Source organism: Bos mutus, chromosome 11 (assembly GCF_027580195.1).
Source record: "Bos mutus isolate GX-2022 chromosome 11, NWIPB_WYAK_1.1, whole genome shotgun sequence".
In the NCBI taxonomy this organism is placed as follows: domain Eukaryota; kingdom Metazoa; phylum Chordata; class Mammalia; order Artiodactyla; family Bovidae; genus Bos; species Bos mutus.
Genome location: NC_091627.1, coordinates 25,170,720 through 25,189,864, shown reverse-complemented (window position 1 = coordinate 25,189,864; position 19,145 = coordinate 25,170,720).

Here is a 19,145-nt window from a genome sequence, read left to right as displayed (position 1 = left end):
ACAGACCACGGCACGTAGCATAGGGCACTACTATAAATATTCAAAACAAATTTTAAGGAAAGAATGGAGGAAAAATGAACAAAATGGAAAGAAAAGGAAGAAGAGAAGGGTAGAAAGAATAATGAAAAGAATAAGTAGAAACACTGGCAGAGATGATATGCTTTTTGGAGACACACCTGTTTTTCCCTTCCCTGCTTGTCTGATTTATCCTGAGCATGGCTGCACCACAGCATCAGGGTATTTCTAGGGCAAACTGTAGTCTGGCTTTCAGCTGACTAGATGAGGTGGCTCATCGTGTACCACGCAGGATGGATTAGTCCCAATCAATGATGCTACCAGATATGGCCGTGGACACTGGAATGTGGTGGCCATCATCCATGTGAGAGAACTTCATATGGTGGTAGACACTGGAATATGATGGGCACATTTTGGTCACATAAATCAAGGTGAATAATCAAAACTCCTAAGACAAGGGAATAATGGGTATGAGGAAGGGCTAGCTCAGGAATTCATGCAGCTCTGATTAATATTTCCTCTTGAGACTGATCTGACTGATGAGGAAACTGAACTAATGATAACCAGATATCCTCAGAAAGAATCTTCTGGACTTAAAGGGGCCATGAGCTCTGAATGGACAAGATTTCTACTTAAAGCTAAAGCTCTCAGAAAGTTCAAGATATATAGAGATTCACTGGAGATAATTCATAATTCATAACTCAAAAATCCATTATTTCTTTCCACATCATTGCCCTGGGCCCTGGATTCTGAAGCATGAAGAATTTAGATCAGTGGAGAGGAGAAGAAAGGCAAATTTTGTTTAAAAGGATAGAATAAAGCACACAACGAAGACTTTGGCATTTTTATCAGAGTAACTCTTTGTGACCCCAGGAGAGATCTAAACACTGAGACAGTCCTTCATCCTTCTGGAAACCACAGGGAGACCCCCGAGGTAGTGGTGAATCGTGAGTGCCAGATTCCAGACCAGAGTTCTCAGCGTGCCAAAAGAGATCATATTTACACACATCCTAATAGGAACATTATGAAACAGCAGGAATATTTGATGAGAAAAGTAATCAAACAAACTAAAGGTCCCTCTAAATCTCAATTGTTCTTAATAATAGCTAATATCAATTTCTTACCAATTGTAGTCACTGTTCTAAGTACTTCACGTGTACCACTTTGAAATAACCATATTATCCCCGTATTTTAAGTGAAACTATTGCACAATGGTTAAGTAAAAAGCTTAGGCTGGAGTTATTTGGTTATTAAGTAGTAGAGCTGAAATTTGAACCTACTTGGCTGTACAACTTGCCTGCCAGGCCATTAAACTCTTTTGCTTGTCAGAACTGATCATATTTTTCTGTTTGGGGGTCTTTTCATCCGTTGATCATTTTCTTTAGCCTGTTCTGTCTCCTTGGTAAAAGGTACGCTGTTTAATGTCAGGGACTGTGTTCATTCCCCTCAGGCCTTTTACTTAGTGCCAATCATAGAGTCAGTATCTTGGAAATGCTTGATTGATGAATTGAAGTTAAACTTTCACAGTCTGATTAAACATTTTCTGCACATTATTGTTCATTGGCAAATGTGAGCTCATCCTCACCAACTTCCTTTTCTACTTACCAGTAAATTGCCCAGGCATTATATTAAAAGCTAACAGCATCAGCTCCCATCCCATCTCCGTAGCTAAAGAGGTCAGAGTATCAGTCATCAATGATGAGGGTGCTGCAACACCATTCTGACCTGAGCTGACACCAATGAGCCATCCTTGAAGAATGAGTTTCTTTTGGCTTCTTTTATTGGCAGCATTTCACCTTGTAGTCAGCTTCATCCTTTACTCTCTGGGATATTGCATTGCTAAGACCTAAGATTAGTTGCTCGTGAAAGAACGAGTGGGTGTTTGCAGCAGGCTCTGTTAAAAATCATTACCCATTCTCTTCCCAGCACTGCCTGGACCAAATGCCTAGATTCGTGACTGTGTTGAAAAAGCAGTGCTCAAATCCATTAATCCCATCCTTTAAAATAGATCTTTCCAGATGAAGAAGAAAAGTAGAAAACATTTTCTTTGCAGTTATTTTTGGAAAGTGACCGGAGAATATAAAGGGCATTCAATAACTGTTTGCTGAATAAATGTGTGAACGGAAAACCATTTGCAGAATTCTACATTACCAAGACCCCATTCCCAAAGGGTTGGTCTTTTGCCAAAGATAAGTCTCCCACATCTGCCCACTTAATACCCTATCACCTTCCTCTTGTAAAATCTACCAACTCCAGCATGTATTTCTTCATTCACTCATTCATGATTCACTTAGTAAAGGCTTTTATTGATCAAAACCTATGTGAAGTTGCAATGCAAAGTTGACATAGATAAGTTCCTAGTGCCCCAAATGATCTGTTGGCGTCTATTCCTTGACTTCATGTTTCTGCATGAAATTGTTGATTTGCATGCACATTTTAGGAAGACCTTGAAAATTCCTGAAGCTCCTTGGCCCTAATGGCAAAAGTAATGATGGGAAGAGTCTTTCTCATCTCAAGAACTTAATACCCTGGCCAAAGTTTATCAGACTAAAGACGTGTGGCTGTTTATATATTAGAGCACCACTCAGATTGTATCTTGTGGGAAATCTAAAGAGTGGGTTAGTCAGCAAAAACAAAAGTGGGTAGAAAAGTTATATAATTCACTCACACCACCAAAAAAAGAAAAAAATGAGTAGGCATCTTTATTAGGAAAAGTTGTGCTATTCTGCAATAACAAGTAAGTCCAATATCTCAGGGTGACTTAACAAAGGTCTGTTTCCTATAAAAACTTTTTATCTAGTTCTCTGGTATGTACAGCTGTGCATGGCTTTACCACCTTATAACCACATCATCTAGAGCATGCAGATGTGGCCAAGAGGCATGACAATAGCCAAGGGAGCCTGTAGAATTATGCATAGACTTTTCATTACTTCAAGCTGAAAACAACACATCACTTCTACTCAGATTTTATTCCCTAGGACTAGTCAAATGAACCCACTTAATTGTATAAGGCTGAGAAATGTAAGGAACCAATATCTGGTAAGCATTACTCTGTCACATACAACAGATACTATATAATTATAACTTAGATGGCTACCATAACTTATAATATACATCATCAGAAAACCATTCAAAATTAAAAAAAAATAAGTGATGAGATTTTTAAAAATGTAAAAGATGTTCTAGTACATTTTCTCCTTGCACTCTGTCTAGTCTTGCACATCCATTGGAGACCGTATTCCAGAGTTACTAACATATCTTGTTGTAGACAGGGTCTCTGTAAGGCATGGCTGTATCACTGATGAAAAGAATTTCTCTTTTTTTGCCTTTCCCTACTCTCCTTACAATGAATTGCATTTTTCGAGATCATCTGAGTTTATTTTTGTTTCAGATGGCTTGAAAGAATTAAGCTAACACACTCTCCTCTGCCTAGCCTCTCTGGGACCCATTAGAACAATCTAATCTAGACATGTCATTAGCTGCTTTCTGACTCTAGAGAAAAAGCAATGTTCTGGTTGCTTGTTCTTTCTTGAATGTTCCCCAAAATCCATGTGGATCCCTTACGCATATTTTTCTTGCCTTTCCCAGCACAGTGTCTGGCACATGCTATTTATTCAAAGATAGTTCATTGACTCAATGGACATGAGTTTGAGCAAACTCTGGGAGATAGTGAAGGACAGGGAAGTCTGATGTGCTGCAGTTCATAGGGTCGCAAAGATTCTGACTCAACTTAATGACTGAACAACAAAAACAATCCAATGATGATCATTCAGCCTCAAGGCCAGGTTGATTCACAGGACAGTAATTCTTCCTACTTGTTTCCCTTCACACATGGTATCATGGATTTTTTTTTTCAAGAAGAAAAGGACCTTGGATTTAATTCAGTACAAAACTTTTATCACCCAGATGAGGAAATTAGCAAATTGAGGCCCAGGTATACTGAATAACTGGCCTAAGTTCAAACATTGATCTTAGTAGCAAAACCCATTATATAGTTGAGTTATTTTGTCTTTTAGAACTTGGCAGGGATGGTGAGGGAGGGAGCACATAAAAAAAGAAACACAAAATGTAAAAGCAAATCATAATTTTATTTAGTCTTTGTTTAGACCTTTCTCTGTCTTTTATGAAAATTGACATCAAAGATACAATGCTAATTAGAACTTCGCATAAAAATAAGGATAAGAGAATGTTTGATGGAAGACTGGAAAACAAAATACTGTTTGAAGCAACCCTTCCATCTGTTTCAGAGAAGTCCAACATAACAAGCCCACCAGCATCTTCCTGCCACATAATCTTAATTTAATCCAAGCAGTAACCTTCATATTTATAGTGTAGACTATAGGAGAGAGAGATTTCATTTCCAAGGACTTCACCAAAGTGAGGACTCAATTTTACAAACCATCTAATTTTTCTTGAGGATTCTTGAAAATTTTCTGAGAGTTTAATGATATTTGTAAGTCTCATTAAATGTTGTTATACCTATATTTAACGGAATTCTAACATTTGTTGAATGACCAACTAAATTGAAATTTTATAATGAATGACAGAATTTATTAATTCATTCACAAATATTCAATGGGAATTTATTCTGTGCAGACACTGTTCTAAGTGCTGAGGATAAAACAATGAACAAGGCAGTTATGTGTCTGTCCTTATCAATCTTACAAGTCTTAGTCCCTGGGGATCCAAGTTTTGATTTCTCTGGATCTCTGGAGTCCTTGTGAGACCATCCTGTGCCTCAGTAAATCTTCAAGGGCAAATTTTGCACTTAATATTATAGTCTAGCTTCCTGGTACAGAGTTTAGAAGAAATGGCTTTGAAGTGATAACATCTGGGTGTGAATCCTAGCTCTGCTACTTACTAGCTCTATTTCTTTAGTTACTTTGATTACATACAAACCCTGTCAGTTAGCTATTGCTGCACAGGAAAGCAGCCCACAGCTTAATGGTTTAGCAAAGCAGACATTGATTTTTTTCCCCTCAGGAGCTCATGGCTCAGTCGGGGCTCAACTGGGTCTCCACTGATCTAGGTACACCTGCTACCCTGAACAAGTCCTTCTCATGGAAAAGTTTCTAGAGCTCCTAATCCACAGGATTGGGTAAGATGACGTGTATGTGTGTGTGTTAGTCGTGTTCGACTCTTTGTGACCCCATGGACTATAGCCTGCCAAGGTCCTCTGTCCATGGGATTCTCCAGGCAAGAATACTGGAGTAGGTTGCCATTTCCTTCTCCAGGGAATGTTCCCGAACCAGGGATCGAACCCAGGTCTCCTGCATTACAAGCAGACTCTTTACCATCTGAACCATCAGCAAAGGCTTGATGTGTATATGCTCACACCATATTCTCCCCCAGTGGCAGCTGTTATACTTCAAGTTTCCCCTTTGACATTTGAACAACTTCCTTGAATGTTACCTTGGTCTACTGTTCACTGACTCTTCCCTGCCTCATACCTTTTTACTACTCTTTTGAAGCTCCCACTTCCTCTGATTAAACCAACTCCTGCCTCTTGAGAAGGGTCTGGACTTGGGATTTGTAATTACAGGACATTCTCTGAATCACCTCTGGGGGAACCTCTTGCCCAAATTCCACATCTTCCTTTCTAGGGCTTTCTGTCCCAGGTTGAGCATGGATACAGTGACCAGTTCTGCTCCAGAAACCCATCTGAGAGGCAAAATTCACAAACTGTGATGCTAAAGGGTAGGATCACTCCTGTTGTGAATGCACGGTATAGATTTTCAAAACTTATATTCATAGCAGTGTGTAAGGTCATTTACTACTCCCATCCAATAGATGAAGAAATTATTGGCAGGTATTAACTTTGTGAACTTTAAGTATTAAATTAGAATGAAATAATATTTTCTGGGTTTTATGGGAATTTAAAAAATAACACCCCTCTTTTCCCCTCCCATATTCTGTATCAATGAGGGATAGACGAAGAAGTCAGATGAATGGAGATCTAAACACTAGCTTTAAAACTGACAGATGTGGGAAGGTGGCTAATAAATTTAGCAATGGTTGTTTACTACTACTGATTCTTAAGCTTAGACTGCAATAAGCTCTAGTGAAATCTATTGTGGAAAATATCAGGTCTCCTTCTCAGGGGCAAGTCCTTCCACTTATGAGGAGGAGGGGACCAGAGAAAAGCATATCATAGAAAGAGTGGGAGGAGTTTAGTTTGTGCAGTTTCTGTTTCCAAATTTGCCAGACAGTTGATTCCTCCTCCAGCAGAGAGGAATGAGAGGGGATCTGCAGAGATACAAGGAAGATTTTACTGTAAAGTCTACCTGAAACACAGAAAAGAAGATGCCCCATAGCTCCTATTCCAACAGCCAAAGCAAATCAGAGTACTTTAGAATTCTTTTTATTTCCCATTGACTCTTGGGAGTGTGACAATTATCCTAACACAGAAGGTGTATATGTTCCATCATCTCCATATTGTCCCCCACTAGTCATTCCATTGACAAAGGAGATTTATCCTGTGGATATCCTTTTATGACCTGATAAGGAATTCATTTTCCATTTTATAAATACAATTTGGATAGGTTACACTTTCATAGGCAAGGATGATATTATTTTCCATTTCTACATTTCTGTGATTGTCAGAAACACTGTTATTATTGCTGTTTTTCAGTCTCTCAGTCATGTCTGACACTTTGCAACCCCATGGACTGCAGCACACCAGGCTCCCTTGTCCTTTACTATCTCCCAGAGTTTGTTCAAATTCATGTCCATTGAGTTGATGATACTATCCAACCATCTCATCCTCTGTCACCCTCTTCTCCTCTGCCCTCAATCTTTTCCAGCGTCAAGGTCTTTTCCAATAATTCAGCTCTTCACATCAGGTGGCCAAAGTAAGAAACATGGATACCATGAAATAATACATGAGTATACAAAAGGTAGGGCTTCCCAGGTGGCTCCAGGGGTAAAGAATCAGCCTTCAATGCAGGAGACATGGGTTTGATCCCTGGGTTGGGAAGATGCCCTGGAGGAAGGCATGGTAACCCACTCCAGCATTCTTTCCTGGAGAACCCCATGGACAACACAGCCTGGTGGGCTACAGTGCATAGGGTCGCACAGATTTGGACACAACTGAAGCGATTTAGCACACATATGAAAGATAAACATTTATGCCTACTCTCCTGTTGTACACTGAGGAAAGGGAATCCTTCTGATGCTCACATGAATATGAGCATAAAATGCCTTAAACATGCTTTAATGGGGATCTTCTCCTCCTCCATGAAACCTCTTGAATTCACAAGGATAATGAAATGTCCCTTGAATTGTGCCCTCTTTGTGTCTTTGGTAGCTAGGGGGCTTCCCGGGTAGCTCAGATGATAAAGAATCTGCCTGCAATGCAGGAGACCCCTGTTAGATTCCTGGGTTGGGAAGATCCGCTGGAGAAGGGATAGGCTACCCAATCCAGTATTCTTGGGCTTCCCTAGTGGCTAAGCTGGTAAAGAATTCACCTGCAGTGGGAGAGCTGGATTCAATACCTGGGTTGGGGAGATCCCCTGGAGAAGAGAACAGCGACCCACTCCAGTATTCCAGTCTGGAGAATTCCATGGACTGTGTAGTCCATAGGATCGCAAAGAATAGGACACAACTTGTGTCTTTGTCTTTTCTGAGTAATCACGTGATCCTTAAATAGCCATGGCTTCTAGGGAGGAAAGTACTGGCCATGTTAGCAGTGGAGGCTTACAGAGGATACCTGACTTGCTCAAGTTCACCATGTAAGTAAATTGGAAAGCTGGGATTCAAATCTACAGCAATCTGATACCAAATGTGGTTCTTTTAGCCAACAGCATATTTCAATAATTATTCTTCTTCACCCAAATCATACAATTGTTGATGTTCTGAGGCAATAAATAATTTGGAAATGAAGATGGATGTTTGGAGAATGAAACTCATAATGTGTATAAGATACACCTGCCTCTCTTGCTTAACTGGTCCCCCTTCTAAAGGCAGGGGATGGAAAGGACATTATTTAGCAAAATCAAACAAACATCAGCTGAACAACAGCTTTTTTCCCCCTGCAAGCCCCAGTGTAAGTTTTCAAAGCAGGGGGCTGCAGTTTTCTTCACAGGCAGGTATTTGGTATCATCAGTTCCTCAGTTATATCAGCTGAAATTGCTGGGGTGAGAAGTAAACATGGAAATTATTTGACCTCTTCATGACAGCCTGTCACTATGACCCCAGACTGCTCAGAATGACCAGCACCCAACACACCAGGCAGAAAGGGATTGTGTACACACTTTGTTGAGCACCTAATGTCAAACAAGAGTGGGCACTGTTATCTTGCAGTGACAGGGGACACGGGGACAGCAGGAAGCAGCCTTTCCAGTGTCTTCTCGGCCTTTCCTGGAAACATGCCTGTGAGCTTTTCTTATCTTCTCAACACAGTAGGGTTGCATTTGGAAGGCTAAGAGGTGAAGTGGTCTGCTCAAATTTACCCCCCAAAGGAGTGGGTCCTCAGTGGCTTGATGCTGTGCAGAGGTATAGGCCCCTAGGACACACACACACACACACACACACACACACACACCCTCTCTGTTCCTGGAAATTCCTTCTTTAATTTCTTTATTATGCTTTCTCTGAGGCTTACAAAGCTTAAGTACAGGCATGATCTTAACCATGAATATGGTTAGCCCCTTGGACAGGCAAGGGGACCAAGTGGATCAGTACTCTCCTCCCTAGAATTCATGGCTGTTTAAGGACTACATGATTACTTAGAAAAGACAAAGACACACACAGGGCACAGCTCAAGGGACAAGTCATTATCTTTTGTCAAAGATCTGTGCTTTGGCCTAGGGCAGTGGAGTGGTAAGTGACAGGAGTCTCAGAGGCTTGAGTTTTCACTCTTCAAATACTGTATGCTGAAGCTTCACAAGGTGAAAAAACAGGCAAGCTTAGGATGACTTGTTTTAATGAATAGCCCTCCCTCCTTTCTAACCACAGATTTCCTCAAGCCTCCAGAATGGATTCAGGAGAGCCTGTGTTCTGAAAAGACGCCACCTCATTGGGAAGTTTGACACAGGGCAATGAGAAAGCTCTATTGGAATGCCTTATTCCAGGAAAACAAGTAAACAAACGAAGTCATCACTGTTTCTTTTCTAAAAAGAGAACCCAAATGAAAAAGATAAACTCAATTTGTAAGCCAGTGCTTTCTGCCCAACTTCCTCAGTCTGAGTTGACTATGGAGACTGCTTTCTTAATAAAACTTTATTCGCCCTTCTAGAATAAAAATAATCTTGTCTTTAATTGCAGAAGAGAAAACAGGACAGTTTGTTCCAACAGTCTTTCTGATGCTTCATAACACACTCTGTGACAGAGGACTAAACTGCTAATCTCCAGCTGATTCCACTCTTCCTCCCTCCCTTGTGCCCAGGTTTCAACACCCAGGGACCAGGCTATGTACTGTGCCTGATTCTACACAGGGCACCACGCCTTAGGGAAAATAGGCAGATGGCTTTTTATAAAATCATTATGTCTTTATTTATGATCCTGTCTCCATCTAGAATCCTGCCCTCAAATCTTCATTGACCGGTTTCTTTTGATTATTCAAAGACCTCTCCCAATTCCACCTCATTGGGAAGGTTAGATGCTCAGTGCGTTGGCAAGAGAGTTTAGCTTTGTTGTGACCTGCAAGGAACAGAAATGTAAAAGTGACACGTAGGCAACAAATAGTCTAATAATGTACCTTGTTTGGAGCATGGGTGGTGTGTATTTTCTCAGTCAATTTATCAATTGACCAGTAAGAGCCATGAGAGGTGGTTAACATCATGGTCTGAGTTTTTATGAATAAGCAATAAGTCAATTAGCATGATCAAGACAGAGAGAACAGCTATGAATAATTTAGTTGCTTAGAGAAATCACATGTTCTCGATGAGGGACTATCTGAGGAAGGGGTTTATGTGAGAACGTGTGCATGTGCACACACATGCTGGCCTGAACAGGAGTGTGATGGGGTTCTTACACTCTCCATAATCAAAGTTCCACTTCTCATGCATTAAAATAGAAGAACATGCCTTAAAAACTCAGTTTATTTGAGTTAATTGTATTTTGCTTCATAAAGCAGTTGGTATTGCTCAAAATCTCAGCTTTACCTTTTAATCAGAGTTCTTTTATGGCTTTAGAGAGGAAGAGAAGAGACAAAAAGGATGCTGGATGTGGACAGATTCCAGGACAGCATATAGGAACTGTGGTTTATGACAGGCTCCCAGCTCTCTTGATGTTTTCCCATTTCTTTTTTAAATAGAAGAGAAAAGACAAAACCCATATGCTTTCTGATCATTTTTCTCTTGGATAAAAATGATCTGCCTTCACACACTGCCCGTGATGGAGACAGATGGATCTTTCCATGTCGGAACTTACTCAGTCTATCCGATAACTCTGAAATAGGTATGAGCATTATTCCCATTTCACACAGGAGGGATCTGAAACACCCTGTTCAAATTAATTCACCAAAGCCTCACAGATGCAAACAGCAAAGTTGAGACTCAAACCTGCCAAATGGTGCTTTGGTTTGTGGCCTTAACCATTATGCAGCACTGCCCTTCATCCTGAGTTCCAGCAACTAGCTGGCTGACTGTGTTCTTCTGCATGCCTGCACTAAGGGTAGCAAACATCTCATATGTTATTGCTGAGTAAGAGCCAAGGGAGCAGAGCCCCCTGCCTAAAAGAACATTAGCTGCTTTCTTATTTTGATAATTAACAGTCCCACTAAGTCACTTTGATGCTATATTTACCTGTATATCTATGCCTGCCTGCTAAATCACTTCAGTCATCTCCAGCTCTTTGTGACCCCATGAACTGTAGCCCACCAGTCTCCTCTATTCATTAGATTTCCCAGGCAAGAATAATGGAGTAGGTTGCCATGACCTCCTCCAAGGGATCTCACCAACCGAAAGATTGAACCTGTGTCTCTTACCTCTCCTGCATTGGCAGGTGGGTTCTTCCTCACTAAGGCCACCTGGGAAGCCCTGTATAGTTACTTAGGTAGCTGTATTTACCTATCCTTATCTATTAGCATATAAGTATCTTTGACCATTTTTGGCTTGATTTGTACTGCAGTCCCATTTGTTGTTGTTCAGTCACTAAATCACGTACAACTCTTTGTGACCCCATGGACTGCAGCACGCCAGCCTCCATGTCCCTCGCTATCACCCAGAGTTTGCCCAAGTTCATATCCATTGAGGCAGTGATGCTATCCAACCATCTCATCCTCTGCTGACCTATTCTCCTTTGCCTTCAGTCTTTCCCAGCATCAGGTCTTTCCCAGTGAGCTGGCTCTTTGCATTAGGTGGTCAAAGTATTGGAGCGTCAGCTTCAGCTACAGTCCGTCCAATGAATATTCAGGATTGATTTTCCTTTACAATTGACTGGTTACATCTCCTTGCTGTCCAAGGGACTCTCAAGAGTCTTCTCCAACACCACAATTCGAAATCATCACCTCCCATAGTATTCATGAAAACCATGGAATTGGTAAGCCAAAACTAAAAGAAAAGAGAAAAGTTGAAGAAAAGTTGAAAAGTATACATTGAGAAAATGTAGGGGATATATGAACAGTAATACAGCATAAATAGTACTGTCAACAATAATAAGATGTTTATTGTGCTGGAAACAAATATTCACATTTTCCAGATGCATAATAATCACTTAGTATCACTGGATGAAGTTTTACAAATGAGAAACTTAAGAAACAAGGTAATATCTGGTCAGTAAAAAAAAACTGACATAGACTGCAGTGTTCTTAATACTATGCTATTCACTATTCTAATAAATACCATTCCTACCCAGAACACTTAGTCCTATAAAGGAGTTAGCTGAATATCCAGAAGTGATTGTCCATGAAATAATTTTTTACTTTGAGGAATTCCTTTACAGGTTCTCTCAGGTAAAAGTCTTATGAAAAGAGTCTCCTTTGCTTATTCTGGTTTTTTTTTTTTTCTTACATTTTTAAAATATTATTCCCATAAAAATGCCAATTTACTAGTTGATTCTCAACTTTGAGAATTGGCTTGCAGCTGCTTTTTATGGATATCTAATCATAATTACTGGAGCTTCCCCAATGGCTCAGCAGTAAAAAAAAAAATATGCCTGCAATGCAGGAGATGAAGAAGACGTGGGTTCAATCCTTGGGTGGGAAGATCCCCTGAAGAAGGGCAACCCATTCCAGTATTCTTGCCTGGTTAATCCTCTGGACTGAGGAGCCTGATGGGCTACAGTCCATAGGATCACAAAGAGTCAGACACGACTGAAATGACTGAGCACACATGCACACAATCATAATTATCAACAGATAAATAATTTCAGACTGTTTGAGTAATTGTTAAATAGTCATTAAAATTTCCTGACTTCCTAATAATTTGGCATGTGTTTCATCTTTAAATGATCAACAAATGCACTGTGTTAACTTTAATAGTGGCAAAATAAACTAAAAGGCCAGGCTTTATATTATAGAAATTTTAATAACATTTTGTTACTACCTTCCAAAGAGAACACTTTGAGATAACATTCATTAGATTTCTAATTGACTCAGAGAGAACTCGGCTTCAAAATTTAAAGGAATAAAGGAAGTAAGAAGGAGAAAAACTTGAAGAAGGGAAAGATGTAATGAATGTGTGTATGTGTATGTTGTATGTTTCTACACACACATATATGCTTTACTTCATTTACAATATATTTGTCTTTTTACAATTTGGGGATATTTGAGAAGTGTATGAATACATGACTTATTGTAAAACATAATGGAGTATTGCAGTTGTAATCATAATACTTGGTCTTTTATGAAACACAAATGAGGTATTTATGAACACTTAGCATAGAATTGGGGATTTGGAGACCTGGGACCTAGGACTAAAATTTGCCCATATGTAAGTAGCTCTGTGAACTCAAGCAAGTTCCTTTTTTGCAATTTTTCTATACCTTATATATTTTTTTCTATAGAAACTGGATAACTATGTATTTGTGGAGCTTCTCTGGTGGCTCAAATGGTAAAGAATCTGCCCCTCCCATCACCACCCCCACTCCAGTATTCTTGCCTGGAGAATCCCATGGACAGAGGAGCCTGGTGGGCTATGGTCCATGGAGTTGCTAAGAGTCAGACATGACTGAGTGATTAACACACAGTCATGTATTTTTACCTTTGAATATCAAAATAGATTAATATGAAAGAATACATTTTGAAAAGGAAAATACCTTCCTTACATTCAGAGGACTAATAATGCATAATAATAATGCATTGAAATAACATGGCATAGAATACTCATCCCAGAGTGAATTCAAATACACAACATCACTTAATGTTTACACTGTGAACCTGTTCAACTTCAGAATATCCAGGGAGTTGTAATAGCCGTTTGCTGGTAGACCTCCATCTTTAAAGGAGAATCTAGGAAGAATCAGCATTGTATCTACTCGTATTTTGGCCTTAGGAAGGTATAAGAAATAAGTTGGCTCCTGGGGTCTGGCCAGCTGGGGTCAGGAGTTTTTTGTTTGGTTGACTGATTTTTGGTGAGGTTTCATGTCACACTCCAAAGTGGTAAGTGAAGAAAAATAGAAGCATGACTACGGATCACTAGAAGTACGTGAACTTCATCTTTCAGAAAGTATGTACCTGGATGAAAGTAGAGATATAATTCTACTTTGTTAAAAAAAGATAAGTTTTCTATTTATACATTATGGCCAGTGAATAGATATTTCTGAAGGTTGAGATCTAAACTTATCTAAATATGTATACATGTGTTTGTTATTAGAACAAACTAGTTTTCTGAGGTATCTACATCATTAGAATGAGGAGGAGACTTTGAGTCCATATGTTCAAAACTGCTTACTACCCAGAAGAATAGCAGATGCATATCTTCACAATAAGTAAAATTCAATTTCTATTCATATAATTTCTATTATAGGCTTAATAAAGCATTTGCATATTGTTCAAAGAGAAATGAGAAAGACATTGAATAAGATGCTAGGAGGTTTAGCAAATCAGAGATAAATTTGAATACATTTGGAAACGATATTTGTATAATTAGCCTTTTTTATCTGGTATCTATGGAAACAAACATATATTAATACCCAGAATAGATAATCATGTCTTCGTTAATTTAGGACAGAGCCCATCTCTTCCTGATACCACCACAGCTTTAGAGCCTGAAGCTCAGGTCTCCTTTCCAAAGGTCAGCCTTGGACCTAAAGGAAGATGACACAGTCTTGATATTTGATCAATCTGAGCATGCCCTTTCAGGCTGTGTGAATCTAAGGTCCTGTTTGCAGGTTTTCCATAGGCTAAAATGCGAATTTCAAGCAAAAGGACAACAAATTCCAATAGGAGTCTTATATCAGTGTGGGTAAATGAAAGACTCAGTGGCAGGTTAGGTAAGCTTAGGAGGTTTCTTTGATGATCACTATTTCTTTAACCACACAGATGTTGGAGCTGGCAATCAGTGCCCAGAGAACAGGTGGAAAGGGAATCAAAGATGGCGGTCTGCTAGTGACAGGGATCTGCATCGACGGCTCCTGACCTCCAGCTTGTTGGTTTGTTTTGTTAGTATGAGTTTTACCATTTCTCCAGCTCTGGAAGGCTTCCATTCAAAGTAATCTCTGACCACCTAACAACTGGTGAGTCAAAACATGAGATAACCATTTTCTCTTCCAGTCATTAGCACGCAAGGAAGGGCTGGTGAATTCAACCGAACTTCCGGCAGCAGGGAGATTTTGATGTTTTTTTGCTGCCAATATAAATTTGTTTGGACCTGTGCTGATAACTAGAGGTACCCTCAGGAATTTAAAATCTATGTATTATTCAAAGAAAGCAAAAAACAGTATAGCTCATTTACCTAAGCATGTTGTTGAGGGCCTTTTCCATGGCTACAGGTGACCAGCCTAAGATGAAAGAGCAAGTTATTCTATGCCATATTGGAGGGTCCTTAATGATGATTAGAGCATGTGTGTGTGGGTGTATGTGTATGTGTGTGTGTGCACACGCACATACATGTGGATGGTGGTAGGGGATACTGAGCATCAGATACTTACCTTTACTATAATTTATGATGATGCATTATTGTCCTCTTTAAAAAAATATTTTTTGAATACCTACAGAATACTAGCAGTCTTCTAAGTATTGAGGATACAGCAGTGATAGAAACAAGCATTTTCTGGTCTTAGGAAGCTTGCGTTCTAAAGGATGTGCTGGGACAATAAACCAATAAGTAAATAAATGTGTGAGATAGGAGATGCTGGGCAGTGCTATAAAAGAACAGAATGCTGGGCAAAGGGCAAGAGAATGACCAGTGTCTTTTGAATAAGGGTGGCCAATGAAGTCGTCTCTAGTTAGGTGCCATGTGAACAGAGACCTGAATGAACTGAGAGCACCAGCCCCTTGAGCATCTCAGGGAAAATGTTTCCAGGCAGAGGGACCAGTAAGTGTGAAAGGATGTGAGGACACACTGTGGGAGGGTTGTTAGGAATCTGTCAGCTTCCAAGTAAGTTGTTTCAGGAAGGTCTGCTGTCTGATGAGGACTGACAGTTTTGTAAGGGAGTTAGAACTGACTCAGTATTCTTGCTCCAGGACACATAAAAGGTCTCATGTTCTGCCAGCTGACAATGCGTTCCCCACCCTTTACCTTCCACTCCCATTTCTAGATTTACACGGTTCAAACAAAGTGGAAACAGAAAAAATATATAGATATCACGTGCACAAAGTGAGAGGCTTCCTCTATAAGGGATTGTGCAGATCAAAACTGAGCAATCATAGGAGATAAATAATACAAGTCGTAGCATGCAGGAAGCAACAATGAAGATGGCTTTGCTCCTGTGTCATCTGCACACGCGTGAGAGGATTCCTGAGCCCTTCCCAGTACAGGGCACTGTGCTCTACGCTGAGGGAGGGAAAGCGAAAGGAGTGCGTAATCCATGTCCCTGTGGAGTTAATGCCTACTTGGAACGACAATAGCACTGGTGTATCTTCAAGCTGTCTCTGAGGAGAACAGCCATTGCAGTCTCTGAGGGCAGACAGAAAACAGTTCCGGGCCCAATTCTACCATCTCTAAACTGTCAGGCCAAAGGTGAGCCTTCAACATGGCAGAAACTCAGAGTTCCGCTCTGTTCTTACACCTCTTATACCTCATACCTCTCAGGCTTGTTAGAATACATTAGTTCATGTGCGTAAAGCAACTAGGACCGTGCGAGATGTTTCCTTCTGGAATGGGAAGGTTATTTATTACTAGGAAGCTGGCAACAGCCTTCAAAATAGACTTTACATAATGGGCAATTTATAGTGTCGTGATTTAGTAGTCATCCAGACACCTAGATATATTGATGCAGTACAATGGAAATGAATTTGGCATGACTTGTGAACTTTATATATAGCTATAATGTAATCATGTCTGTACTTGCAGACATTCATTAAATGTATCAATCCGTTTCCACCTAGAATGCATGCTCATTAAATCTTTCATTTGCCAAAGAAAGCTCAGAACATATGGATATAATAAATTCTTACATCTGATCAATTAGGCATCTCACATATGTTAACTTAAATTTAGTGTATGCCAAATCCTGGACGTGTAAAATCTAACTGGATCCTACTTTCCAGGAAAACACACTTTAGTCATGGGGCAGGGGATGTAAACAATATTTGCAACACATTGTGATAATCACTCATACAGAAACACCCTCACTTATCTTGGAAGCTAAAATAAGGGAGGACTTGGCTCCATGTAGGTGTTGGTGGTGCTGACGGAGTCTGAACTTCATAAAAAACACTTTCCTGGAGCATAGTTGATTTACAATGTTGTGTTACTTTTAGGTGTACTGCAAAATTAATCAGTTACGTGTTTACATAGATCCACTTTTTTAGATTCTCTTCCCATATCAGTCATTACGGAGTATTGAGTAGAGTTCCCTGTGCTATACAGTAGGTCCTTATTAGTTATCTGTCTATATATAGTAGTGTATATATGTCATTCCTAGAGGTGAGAATGAAAATAGTATTTGGAAGTGCTTACATTAGGTAGATGAGATTAGTCTGGAAGGGTTAGTGGAGTAAATACGGAGAAAGAGGGGTGAGAAGAGAAGAAATTTGTTGGAGGAACCTAAAGAACAGGTTAAAATGAGGGAAAAAATGATGAGAGAAGAGAGAGAGATCCAATACAGAAAATCCTGGACCCATTTACCCACATTATTTCACTGAGGACCTTCTGAGCCTCTTAAACAGCTTCATGCTGGAGACGGAGAACTGAATGTTGTATGACCACAGGAATGCATGTCACTGCCCCCTACCTTGTTTTCCTTGAACACATTGTCACCAGTGTTTAAGGGAAAGTCTTGCCAGACTTCCCTACTGCACAACAAATCTTTATCCGTTCATTTTTCACAAGGAAGAACGTATGAGGTGGAAAAGTTTGGAATCAGTGGTTCCAAAGCATTGTTATAAACCAAAAAGTGGATGTTGCAAGATGCTAAAAGAAGTGAAGATGAGCTTTACAGCTGGAAAAGTGATACTTTGGGCATCTGAATAGGAAGATGGACCAGCTAAGCCTCTCTCATCAGAGACACAGGGTTCTCCAACTGAACAAACGTGATGTGTTTTATAATATGGAGAGAAAGAGATTAATTTATTTTAAGACTGCCAAAGAATTGATGCTTTTGAACTGTGGTGTTGGAGAAGACTCTTGCTAGTCCCTTGGACTGCAAGGAGATCCAACCAGTCCATCCTAAAGGAGATCAATCCTGGGTGTTCATTGGAAGGACTGATGTTGAAGCTGAAACTCCAATACTTTGGCCACCTCATGCGAAGAGTTGACTCATTTGAAAAGACCCTGATGCTGGGAAAGATTGAGGGCAGGAGGAGAAGGGGACGACAGAGGATGAGATGGCTGGATGGCATCACCTACTCAATGGACATGAGTTTGGGTAAACTCCGGGAGTTGGTGATGGACAGGGAGGCCTGGCATGCTGTGGTTCATGAGATCACAAAGAGTCGGATAAGACTGAGCGACTGAACTGAGCTGAACTGAACTGATGCAATTTGGGGGACGTGAGTGACACTTGCAGGGTAGGCCAGCAGTCTGGAGATCTAGGGAAGAGTTGAATTCTCAGCTCAAGAATGAAGACAGTCTGGAGGCAGAATTCTTTTTTCTGGAAGATACTCAGTCTCTGCTCTGAATGCCTTCAGATGATTGGATGAGATCTACCCATGTTATGGAGGGTAATATGCTTACTCAGAGTTCACTGATTTAAAAAAATACTTTCACAGCAACATCTGGTCTGGATTTGACCAAATGACTGGGCACCATACCCTTGCCAAGCTGACACATATAATTAACCCTCACAGATTTCAATACAGTTTTAGCCCCTTAGAAGAACTTATGGAAATGATTCTCTAAAGTGGTGCCAAATTTTAAGGCAATAGGTTCATTGGCTGCTAACAATGATGCAAACCATCAGCAGTCACTTTAATTCCATTTATTCATTTATTCTTTTGATAAACATTTACTGAGAGCATCCAATTTGTCAAATCCTGTCATTAGAGAGAAATCAATACGCTGTTAACCTGTCCCAATAAGCCTAAATTAGAAATAAATATCAAAGCTAGAATAACCCTTAGAAATAATTTAATCCAGAGAAATGGGGGGGGGGCGGGGGCATACTCTAACTTGTGATGATATATACAGTGCGTGACTTGTAGAGCTGGAGTCAGGATTCAGAAAGTCTAATTTCTGCTTAGTGTTCTTTTCCTTGAATGAGAATTCAGACACTGCCCGTATTTCTGGGCTTAACATCATATACCAATCATGGTGTAAATGTCCTGAGAGTGTCTGGGTCTCATTGCACAATCAATGAGTCACATTAGAATTTTTAGAAGTATGATCATGTGTAAAATGATCCAGGGAAGCAAGAAGACTTTTATCTGCTCCTTGGGTGGGCTTCTGAACAGCAGATCTTAAACACAAATAACAGATGGGTTTTACTCTTCACCTCCCCATTGAGAAATAAGGAAGAGAAGGAAGAGCTAAAAGAGCAGCCATGTGACTCCAGAACAATGTCACAGGAATAAGGCAAAGCCCAAGGAAGAGGGTCCTCTTAGGCAGGGGTGCCATCCTTCTATGTAAGTTGTCATGGCTGATATGAAT